We start from the raw sequence: 12,443 nt of genomic DNA, 5'->3' as shown, positions 1-12,443 counted from the left end.
GTATGTTGACCCCCCTAATAGAATATTGACCCCCCATGAAAATCTATATTTTATTAATAAAGAACTTGAATTTTATAGAAAAACTTTGAATATTAATACTATATCTTCAAATTAAAACATATTGATGTATTTAAACCCCAATATGTTTATTATACTTATTATGATGTAAAGTAAGAAGTCATGTTAGTTGAATATTGACGATGATCTGTTTTATATAAAGGAAGTCAAAATCCTACGGCTATAGTAATCTGACCCCCAATATGTTTATTATAGTCAGATACATTCAAGTAGCTCACCTACATACTTTACATTTACAAAAAATACCAAGTCATTATCCATCAAAACATTCCTTAAAATACCTTAAAAGAAAGTGAATATGTAGTAATATCTAATAAAAGTAAATGACATGAGAAATAATGATCAGATAAGTAACTACTAAAGAAATATATAATATAATACTATGGGGGTCAAAATACTATCTCACACCAAAAATGTATGTAGAGCGGATGTAGAGAGGACCAGTCACAGCCTTTATTGTCTGCATCATTTCGACATGTAGTTACAAAATTTCCGAGGTGCATGCTGGTCGATGCAGACGCTCTGGAGGGGGCTCACGGCAACGCAGACCATTTGACACACAACCATAAATTGGGCTTTAAAGGTGCATTATGTAACTTTCTGGTTGGGGGTCCGTCACCTGCTTGTTACTGTGGATATGTCATTGTTCTGCCTGGAATGTTCCACAGTGTGACCTTAAACTGCTCTATCTTACATTTACACAGGTGGTTTCATAGTACAAAAACAGACTGTGAGCAGGGTCGCCTCTCCACAGATTTGATCTGTAACTTCCAGACAAAGGAATAACCTCATCTGACGGACCCTCCACCAGAAAGGTTATACAAGACACCTTTAAATAATAATAATAATAATAAGGCATCTTATTATTATATAAATTACAGTGATTGTGTCCAAAGCCTGAGTAGAATATTGCAGTAATATAAATGTATCACAGGACTAAGAGACTTTGTCACATTTCAGTCTTTTCCAATATTCTACCGTCCTGTGGGAGACACTATTATGATGACTTGGTGTCCGTCCAGCACTCCCTCTGCTCGTGACCAGTCCCACCCACGCTCTCCTCCTCTCCTCTTCTCCTCCTCCTCTCCTCCTCTTCTCCTTCTCTCCTCTTTCCCTCTTCTCCTCCTCTCTTCTTGACCTCTTCTCCTCTCCTCCTCTTTCATTGTTCTCCTCAACTCCTCTTCTCCTCCTCTTCCCCTCCTCTTCTTTCCCTTTTCCCCTCCGCCTCTCTTCACCTCTTCTCTGCTTCTCCTCTTCTTCTCTTCTCTTCCCCTCCTCTCCTTCTTTCCTCCTCTTCTGTCCTGTCTTCTTCTCTTCTCATCATCTCCTCTTTCCATCTCCTTCTCTTTCCCTCTTCTCTTCAACTCTTCTCAGCCTCTTCTTCTCCCCCTCCCCTCCTCTATTCCTCTCCTCTTCTTCTTTTCCCTTCCTCTCCTCCTCTCCCTCTTCTCCTCCTCTCCTCTCCTCCTCTTCTCCCTTCCTTTTCTTTCTCCTCTTTCTCTTTCCTCTCCTCTCTCTCGTCTCCTCTCCTCCTCCTCTCTCCTCTTTTTCCCCCCCGCTCTGATTTAAGCCTCATGCCCTCCCCTCTGCTGGCTCCAGTTACCCCTCCATTACTCAGACGTTCCCCCAGCGCAGAGACTCCGTGTCGGGCAGAGCGGAGCCGGCCCGGCCTCTCCGGACCCTGGGCTCCAGCGCAGCGCCACCACAGACCTCCCTGAGCCGGGCGCCGGTGAGGAGGGGGGTGAGGAGGGGGGTGAGGAGGAGAGTGAGGAGTGGAGACGGTGAGGAGAAGGGTGAGTAGAAGAGTGAGGAGGAGAGTGAGGAGGAGAGAGAGTGAGGAGGAGAGTGAGGAGAAGAGGTGAGGAGGAGAGGGAGGAGGAGGAGGGTGAGAGGAGAGTGAGGAGGAGGGTGAGAGGAGAGTGAGGAGCAGGGTGAGGAGGAGAGTGAGGAGAGGGTGAGGAGGAGAGGGAGGAGAGAGGGTGAGGAGTAGAGGAGGAGGAGAGGGAGGAGGAGGAGTGAGGAGGAGGTGAGGAGGAGGAGAGTGAGGAGGAGAGTGAGGAGGAGGAGGAGGAGGAGGAGAGTGAGGAGGAGGGTGAGGAGTGAGGAGGAGAGAGGGTGAGAGGAGGGTGAGGAGGAGAGTGAGGAGGAGAGTGAGGAGGAGGGTGAGGAGGAGAGTGAGAGGAGGGTGAGAGGAGGGTGAGAGAGAGAGGTGAGGAGGAGGAGAGGGTAGGAGTGAGGAGAGTGAGGAGGAGGAGTGAGGAGGAGGTGAGGAGGAGGAGGAGGTGAGAGGAGGGTGAGGAGGAGAGTGAGGAGGAGGGTGAGAGGAGGGTGAGGAGAGGTGAGGGTGAGAGGAGAGGTGAGAGGAGGGTGAGGAGAGAGTGAGGAGGAGGGTGAGAGGAGGGTGAGAGGAGAGTGAGGAGGAGAGTGAGGAGAGGAGTGAGTGAGGAGGGTGAGAGGAGGGTGAGAGGAGGGTGAGAGAGAGTGAGGAGAGTGAGGAGGAGGGGTGAGGAGGAGGGTGAGGAGGAGGAGTGAGGGTGAGGAGGAGGGTGAGGAGGAGGGTCCGGTCTCGAGGAGAGTGAGAGGAGTGAGGTCAGAGCCGGGCAGTACACGTCACTTTTGAGGAGAGGGGCAGGTAGATGGATAAATGTTGAGTTGTTTTCAATAGAACACTATACCATGATACAAATAGATGATTTATTTTGAATTACGGGACAGAATGTCCAACACGTCAGGGTCTCCACATGTACAGTACCATCAGCTGTTGTCAGCATTTTACTCCATCTGCTCCAACAGACATTTCCATAGTGCACCATCACATTTTTAATCAGATTAAGGTTAAATAAATCTTGACATCTAAAATCAAATTAGACTGAATTGTAGGACCATCTTTGATAAAGCCTCTTCAGTCCTGACATGTGTCAGTGTCGTGCTGATAGTGATTTATAGGCATCATTTCTCTAAGTTACTGATTATGCTTAAAGGCTGTACCTCTGATATCAAGGCTGGTATATCGATATATCAATACCAGGAGTATTTTTTGGTATATTGTCCCAAAATTTGTGAAAGCTCTACAATTTAGTTGCTTGTTTCGAGCAGCGAAACTTGTTTATGCAACATATTTGTCACTGTTAAACCTCTACATGTGCAAAGTTCATATGAAACACCCCATCATCAAAACAAAGACTGTTAGGATGACAGTTGTAGTTCTGTTGTGAGCATTTAAAGCTGTTAAACTGCACATGTCCTTTTATACAAGTAAATATTGAGCTTGTATAAGCTACAGATGAATAAACTCTGACCACTTGAACAGTTTGATGTGTTCTTCTAGTGAGTCACAGACACTAAACACAATCAATTAAGTTCATTCATCTTCAAGAAATGGAAGATAAATGCACCATTCCTGATGTTTGTGGGGTTGATCATTAACACTTACTGAACTGTATCGAATTGAGTTGAAGTGTATAGTATCAAGTCATATTGAATGGATACTGCACTGTATCGTTTCGTGGCCCATGTATTGAGGTATATATCATGTCAGCATCTTAATGATCCCCAGCCGTCGTCTGCAGCCTGACCCCTCTCAGTCTGTTATCTCCCAGTCTTCTCTCCACGCTCAGTATGCACCGTCCACTCCATCCTATCAGCATCAAACAGCCCTGTCACTTTATTTTGGGACTTTAAATACCTCCATTAAGCCCATGTTCAAGTCCCCGTGCTCCTCCTCCTGTCTGCACCATCCTCGAGGCACACAGCTGACACACGCGCACACACGCACACACACACACATGAACACACACAGACGCACACAGACAAACTTCTCTGGTGTTGGTGAAGCCTCTGTGATTTGTGGCTCTCATGTTTTTATGGTTATGTAACGCCGCTCCCTGACGCATAAATGTCTTGTTAAACTGCGTGCGGGCGCTCCTCTGAACGTGACTGATGTGAGGGCTGAGGGGGGGCTGGGGGGGGGGCTGAGGGGTGAGGAGGAGGTGACGGGTGCCATGGCGATGGGCTGGGTGGGGGCTGTCCAGCTGGCCGCGCCCGCACCATGACTCGGCACTATTTCCCCCGGCCCGGCTTCTTCGGCTGATTAATGCGGGCCCAGTTACAGCGCTAAATCTACTGCGCTATCGGGGCTTTTACAGCTAATGTATGAGAGCGAGCGGGGGGAGTACCTGTGCTGGGCTTTGGCAGAGGAAACGTTGTAGAAGAGATTGTGGTAACTCATCTCTAAGCTTTAGGACAGTCTCTTAATTCTCTTCTCGATGGTGCCAAGGTTTCACTCCTCTTGGATTGCAAATCTATGCCCTCCGGCCACTTTATTAGGTATACCTGGGTGGCATGGTGATGGTAACGGCCTTATGTTTGAGCTCTTTGTTTGAGCCTCACAGTTTTGGACAGAGATGGATGATGTGGTGTCAGATTCTGTACCAAAATGGACCTTTTATACAGTTTTTAAAGCACACCTGCTTGCAAGAAAGTGTGTTTTTAATCATGTCATAGTTGTTTCCTTCTCATTGACCCTCTCAGAGTTGTATTTGGAGTGATTTGTGCATGATTGAACGATCTTTAATCGCTTCTTTTCAAGACACCATTTCGCCGATCAGCTTCTGTTTTCACCTCCACCAGCACACGCCCACTTTATTTGACTAAGATCAGCAGAACGTCTTTAGTCCACCAAGAGTTTCTTTATTTGATGACAGCCTGAGTACTCAGGATTAGGAATGGGCATGATTAGTCAACTAATCGATAATTGATCGTTAAGAATTGTGTCTATCATGTTCATTTTTAATCGACAAACCGAATGTAGGTTGCTGTGTGTTATAGCGTTAGGAGACGAGGCTGCGTCTGACAAAATAAATAAAGTGACCAACATAAATAGGGATTTAGAGTGTGAAATGATGTTAAATAAAGAGCTGCACTAAACCTGCACACGTCTGCTCTTTGAAAACATGAACCATCTCTAACACAACACACACAGAACACACTCACCATCATCATCATCAACATCAATCTGTCACAGAGAGAACACTCATATTCCACTGAGTCATGGCCTTAGTCCTACAGAAGAGCCGCTTTTACAGTTTATTAAAATGAGTCATTTGGTTTAAAGTTTTGTGAAACGTAAACAAATGTGTCAAAGCTGCATTAAACACATTCTAATGTCAATCGGGCTGATGTGGCTCTAGAGGGTTCTGGTTTATATGTTGTAAATTTGAGTTTATTTATGCAGATTAGTAATAATAACGATGATAATTTTTATATAAAATTGTTAACGATTAATCAATCGATTGTAACTCACTGGTGCTTTTTTGTGTCAGAAATCTCCAGATCATTTAGCACATGTGTGCACAATCTCCTCTTGTTGCACGAGGTCTTGTCCCATCCCTGACCACACTGTCTACAACTTCAAACACTTGCAGATGCTTTTTGTGACAAATAAGCCACTTTAGGCTCAGGCTTTAGATCAGACACTCTCATCTTATGGTCGTTAGAATGTTTAGGTCATCTGTCTTAGTTTGAGCACCACATCAGCTACAGATTATTGCTCTGATATTCATTGTAATTATTCATTGTAGGTATTGTAGGATATTACACTTTACATTTCACCTTGTATGGTGCAGCTCACCACCTTCTTTAGCCTAAGAGGAGTGTGTGTCTGTAGTGCAGTGCAGGGCGTATAGCTCAGTGCGGTCCAGTCTGGCTCATCCTGGCTAATTGAGTGTTTGGAGGCAGAGAGGGCCACTGGCTTGTACACACCTCATCTCTGTGTAGTTTTACAGTAATGAGACATCTGGCCCAGTGCAACGGAGGAGAGAGGGAGGGAGGGAGAGAGGGGAGGGAGAGGAGGGAGGGGGAGGGAGGGAGAGGGAGAGAGGGAGAGAGGGATGGAGGTGAGGGAAAAGGACAAAGAGAGATTTGGAGGGGAGGATGTGCTTTAGGGCCTGCTGTGACAGACAAAACACTGCTGAATGCTTGTTTAGCGTGTCTCTGTGTGAGGGGCATCGGTGTGGGCATCGGTGTGGGCATCGGTGTGGGCATCGGTGTGGGCATCGGTGTGGGCATCGGTGTGGGCATCGGTGTGGGCATCGGTGTGGGCATCGGTGTGGCCCTAAACCCTGTCTGTGCTCCTGGACAGCTGCTGTACTGTCAGGATGTTTGGAGGCATGTTTGGAGCTCCTCTGTGTTTACTGTCCACATGCAGATTCCAAACAGACTCACATCTGAGAGGTTCATTTAGAGGAGCGAGTGCTGCAGGTCACACAGACATCGCTCCATTTCACCCAGGCCTGTGCAGTAATGATTAGAGGCGCCGGACTGTTGGGTGCACTTAGGGCCATGTAGGCACCGCACACAAAAGGCCAGGTTACATAACATAGTTCTAACCTAATTGAAAATTTGAAAAATATGGGTATTTCCCCTGCACTACTTGTTCAGTGCTAATATTAAACCTGCAAGGAGCAATAATGCACTGCAGTGCATCACCAGGGACACTAAGACCAAGAACACACTTCTGATTGGCTGAAACGTTTTGTGTTTTGTCTTTTACAGAAGTGAACATGGACGAAGGGCGCACACAGTGACTGGTGCGGCGACTACACCCAAGGGTAACTCCTCTCCTACATTTTACTCACTCAAGTTATTTATTTTTCATGATTGGTCATGTTAAAACAGATGTTTAATCATGTTATAGTTGTTTTCCTTCACCATTTACTCACTCAAAGTTTTATTTGGAGTCATTCGTGCATGTTTGAGTTTAATCTCTGATTTTCATTACACCATATTGCCGATCAACCTTTGTTTTCCACTGTGACGTACGAACTTTGCTCTCCAGTTTGATTTGTTGTAATGATGTTTACGGCAACGGCAGCTCCCATCAATATTGTCATTTACAATATGCAGATTTAACACGGGTGTCATCGATTGTTACTATATGCAAACACAAGCACAATGTCTTCTTGAAATAAAAAATACAATAATGCAATAATATGTATAACATAACTTTCTGTTAAGTTTCTGTTGGAGGGTTCACCATCATCTTTCTCCATAGAGATGTTATTGCTTTATAATGTTCCACAGTACAGCATTAAACATATCTTTCTCCATTGAGACAAGCAGGCAAAAGTCCGATATGTGGTCTGAGCCTGAACAGTGCACACTTCTCATACAAAAGCCTATAATTGAATAAAGGCAAAATGGATACCATAATGGCCACATTTCCATGATGTTTTTTTAAATTCTGAATTAAATAGTTCAGAATTCAAATATTCTCCTTGGAGTTTACATGGAAATAATAATTCTGAATTGCGGTTGGAATTATTGGAAAACACCTTAAATCGCCTTTATTTAATTAGTAGCAGCTGGAGCTGGTCTCATCACTCTTCATGTCTGTCAGCTGAGGAGAAGGAGGAAGAAGACAAAGTGAGTGTGAGGCTGCTCTACCTCAGCCCACTCCCACATCCCGCTCACAAATCCAAAGAGACGTGGATCAAAGTCCAAAGCCAGGACTGGTGGAGCTGGATCAACCGGATCGTGTCAGAAGGGCGACACAACGAGCATGCGCCGAACCACCGACATTATTTTTAACAAGAATATATGTTTACGTGATCCAGGAATAAATTCATTCAGCTTTAAAATCGGAATAAACCAAAACCAAACTCTTACTTCAGAATTAAGTTTAATTCTGAATAATCACTTTCATTAGGAATTAAGTGTTTACACAGTCTTTTTAAAGCGTAATTAAGTTTTATTCAGAATTAAAGCTCTCATGTAAAAGTGGAAACTGTAATGCCATAGTGTGATACATTCCAAGCAGTAACATCTCCATGGAGACAAGCAGGTAGAGGATTCCCCAGCAGAAAAGTTTCATAGTTCACCTTGAAATCCTGGAGTTGTTTTCGATGCATTTGTTGAGCCATAAATCCGAACTTCCTGATGTTTACTGCAGCGTTTAAATAGAAGGGTTAGAGGCCATAATGAGCTGGAACACTTCTCTGTGGATAAGCCCTGGCATGGACTGGTGTGGTGTAACTTCTGTGGAGTGTCAGTGGAAACAGGGCTATGTGGAGCTCTTCAGTGCCCACCAGAGACCTCTAAATGTCTGCTACAGGAGTGCCTCACATCACAGCCAACCCCAACCATCCCGCTGGTTTGGTCCTACTCCTGGAATATTTTAAGATCATTTTTCTCTGTCTCTAACCTGGAATGAGAGATATTGACAAAACGAAAAACTCCATATTTGCTTGGATTATCGGGATAAGTATTTTGGCGTCAAAAATCTGCTCAGATGACTTTAAAGGGCCTGCTTTAATGTAGTTTCCTCATCACAAATGGACCTGGAGTTGTGTTTTGTTTCATTCACACACATTTAACACACAAACCCTGCAGATTTAGGCTGAGTTCTTCTCCACCTTGTGATGTCATGTGGTAAATGAGGAAGTGCTCCATTGTGTTTTTACACTCCATACAACTTCACTAGAATCATTTAGATCATTTCGTCCCTGGAATTGTCGATCTCTACTGAACTAAAGGTAAAAGGAGCTGTTCACTTGAAAACTACCTCTTCGTGACATCACAAGGTGGAACAGAGCATTTAGATTTTTTTGTAGATGTAGACAGACTAAAAAGTGACTCAAACATGTGTGAATGAAACAAAACACAACTCCAGGTCTGTTTTTGAGGAGAAAACAAGATTCTAACATAATTTAAAGCTCACAAGAGTCAAGTATGTGTAATGTAGTACCTTTTTAATATTCACACATTTGAACACTTCCAAACTATTTACATTTCATGCAACTATACTCCATTCTCTAAAGCCGGGCGTACACTGTGCAATTTTTGACCCTTTTTTAGCCGATTTTTCACTTGTGCGACTGTTTTGGCTTCATCATGTGTCGTGCTTTGTGTAGTAAACATGGGGTAATGAAAACCGATTAATACTTCACGACCAGCTCCAGATCGGCATTTGTAGGTTGCAAGAAAATCAAACTTGTTTGAAATCCAGTCGCGTCTCGTGAGGGTTTCACTCTGCTGAAGTAGTTCCACGAGCCGATTTGCCAGAATCTGTCAGACTGAGCATGTGCGGACACAGAAGCGGAAGCAGGATATGAGGTTGTGGAGGACAATGGCGCCGTCGAGTGTTTTGGACACAGGACATGGAGGTGCAGCTATTCGAACAACACAGAACACAAGTTTGGTGAAAAACTTGATGCTACTTACCTCTCAGTTCCGTCTGAAGAACTGACAACCCGTACTGCCCACATCTACGCAGCCATTTCTTTGTCCAGATTCGTCGTCTCTTCTTTTTTGGCTTGTCTGCGCAGAGAATGGCACAAATTGCCAAGGCAGCGCGTCTCTTTTTTGCCTGGATCAGCATTGTGTCTCCGCATGTCTAACGTCTTGTAATTCCGTGGATTTCTACTTCTGGAACAATAACTCTGGTTGTTATGTGAATGTACAGTGTGTGCAGGCAGGTCGCATTGGTTCGTACAGTGTTAGAACATGATTCATGAGCTGTGAACTTTTAAACCCTGCGATTTGGTCGTACAGTTTTAGCTGGGGACACGACCGAAAATATCATACAGTGTACGCCCGGCATAAAAGAAATGTATTCTGTAAATTACATTGTTCCCTACAGTTGTAATTTGCTTCATGTGTTTGACTTCACTTGTTTGTTTGAATCTTGTGCTGTAAGTCCATTCGCTCTGGACCGTCATCAAACACATTTTTCTCAATATTCTCAGGATTGTTGCGTCACGTGTAGAAAGTTTTTAAGTCCATTGATCATTAGCAGACTCGTTCTTAGCATTTCTGTGGTCAGATGTCGTTTATTGCGCCTGCCTGTTGGGGCATGTCCTTATTGAGATAACATTAGTTTTTCCCTGATGGTAATTCCCCCTCCTGCTCTATGCTGGAGCTCCACACCAGATTCCAGTCCGGAGAGCGCCCAGGCTGGAAAATGAAATAATGACAGTGTATAAACCCAGATATTAAGTAGTAAAACATGAGACATAAAGCAGTGGCACTCAAGAGCATGTTTAATGGCCAACAGCAATACAAATAATGCACAATGTGTCCTTTAACGGCTGGACAATGAATCGGCTCGCGCTGGAGGTGTTCTACATGTAGCTCTATTGGCGGAATATTCAGCAGTTACCATGGAGACACACACATTAGCAAACACAGACAAAAATGTTTTAAGATTGTCTGAAAATTAAAGAAAAAAACAAAATAAAATGGATTTAAAGAGCACATTTTCATTTTCCTGTGATCAGTTTTCATGGTTCTGTTTAGGAGTTTGATTTTCAACAAAAAGGTGATAGTGACTCACTGAAAAACTGTTAGATAATTCTAGATAACCTGTGACTGTAATGTTATTTGAGAGAGACTTGTTTAGCAGCACAAATCATCTCACCTGTTGTAGTTCTTTATGGTCAGATTATGTTTGAAAACTCAGATTAAAGTCTAAATTGAGCAACAGAGTTTAATGAATTTACTATTGGCAAATCAAAAATGTTAATTGAATGTCTAATCCTCTGCTGAGAAACATCTTTTAGCCTGAACCTGCTCCTGTTGCCTGCATTACTGTAGCAGTTAATATGTCTGCTCCTTTTTCCACACAATCTGTCAGAGAAATCTCAATATCATATTTTCCATTTTCAGATTTAGTTGATTTTTATGTTATTCCGGCCTCACAGCGCGTCACACGTCATTAGCTCACGTGTTTGGTGGTGGAAAAGCCCGTCTCACCGGGAGGCAGAGCTGGAGGGGGGCACTGATGGCCTCGTACCTGTCACCACTAAGTGATCGCTCATTTCCTGTCCGGGGGGGAGGTCCAGGGCCTAATCACAACCAGCTGTTATAGGAGCGTACCTTAGCCGTGTGTCGGGGTGAAGATATGACTGCTGACCACTCCATGACCAGTGCTGGGGTCAGGCAGCTTTCAGTTTGATAGAAAGATCTAGAGCAGCAGAATTTAAAGTGCAACTAAACCAGTGCTCTCCAACCTGTAGCTCGAGAGCCACCAGCAGCTCTCCACCCTCTTCCAAGTAGCTCTGAATTAAAGTACTATGCTGTATAACTAAAATTAGATGAATTAAATGCCTTTTACCATTGCACATGTATCATTCTGATGCCTAACTTTATGCATTAATAAATGGATAAAGGTTCATGTTTTATAGGCATCTAACTGTTCCTCATCCAAGTCTCGTCGTGGCTCTTATATTTGCTTAATTTCTTGTGACCACTAAATCTAGGAGCTCTCTGGCATTTTAGTTTTGTAAAAGCAGCTCACCAGAGGACAAAGGTTGAGGATGCCTGAACATCACTTACTGCATTTTTTACCTTTTAAAAACAATCAGCAACAAAGTCTAATGTTGTTATGCCAATATTTATAGTCCATGTTGTTTTTAGACTATGATGGACCACCATAGATTCCTATAATAATAATAATAATAATAATAATAATAATAATAATAATATATATAATATATATATAATATATATAAATATATATATATATATATATATATATATATATATATATATAATATATATATATATATATATATATATATATATATATGTAATGTAATGTAAATGACAAACTTAATTTTTTAGAGAAAACTTGTACTCCAGGACTTTACTCCAGAACTAAAAAACACTATGCACAGTGTTCACTACTCACCATTTCTTAAGCAGTAGCAGAGGTGTTTATTTTGATTGTGACACATGAAGACTTCATACAATATAAATAACAAATATTATACTTTGTATAATAAAACAAAGCCCATCATTTAGCTGTGTATATGGTGACATCACACAGAACTGCCCTAGTGACAGACATGTGTTTCTGATACAAACACTGGCTGCAGAGGCGGAGTCTGAAGTGAGAATACCTGTTAGATCAATCACACTGTTCCTTTTACCTCCAGACCCCGCCCCTCTTCCCCTCACTCTCCCCTTTAGTCCTCCAGACCTCCAGGCCAGCATCTGTCCATCCTCTCCTCCTCCATCCTCCTCTCAGCCCAGCATCTGTCCATCCTCTCCTCCTCCTCCTTGTCTTGCTCCATCCTCCTCTCAGTCCTGCTCTCCAGTGATTAGCTAAGCGTCACATTGATCGTCCTGAGCGCTCACAGGGTTGGAGCTGCGTGGAGCTCTGCCTGGCCCGCGCTTTCATTGGAAAACCATGAGCATAAATCTACAGTACATCCTGGTCATATGAGTCTACACGAGGGAGAGGAGGAGGAGGGGCTCTGTACTCTTCCTCAGGCGCTTTCCCCCTCCTCCTCTTCTTCTTGTGCGCTGACAGAAAAGCCCTGGCTAAGCTAACGCGCGCTCACAAATCAGGGTCAGGCGTGAGAGGA

The 12,443-nt window shown here is 43.6% G+C and overlaps 1 protein-coding gene across 2 annotated transcripts in view; it reads left to right on the top strand.

Moving 5' to 3' along the window:
- The window catches only part of znf438 (zinc finger protein 438), a 121,445-nt gene that overhangs the window by 23,117 nt on the left and 85,885 nt on the right, over positions 1-12,443 (top strand). For both annotated transcript variants that reach the window (XM_020940741.2, XM_055151102.1), the window contains exon 2: positions 6,631-6,686. The gene's annotated coding sequence lies outside the window, so the exon portion shown is untranslated. The remainder of the gene's footprint in view (positions 1-6,630; positions 6,687-12,443) is intronic.

The sequence above is a fragment of the Boleophthalmus pectinirostris genome, unplaced genomic scaffold (assembly GCF_026225935.1).
Source record: "Boleophthalmus pectinirostris isolate CB_2022bp ecotype Guang Dong unplaced genomic scaffold, ASM2622593v1 HiC_scaffold_15, whole genome shotgun sequence".
Taxonomy (NCBI): domain Eukaryota; kingdom Metazoa; phylum Chordata; class Actinopteri; order Gobiiformes; family Gobiidae; genus Boleophthalmus; species Boleophthalmus pectinirostris.
The sequence above is the reverse complement of the archived record's forward strand: the minus strand, read 5'-3'. Positions and strand labels throughout refer to the sequence as shown.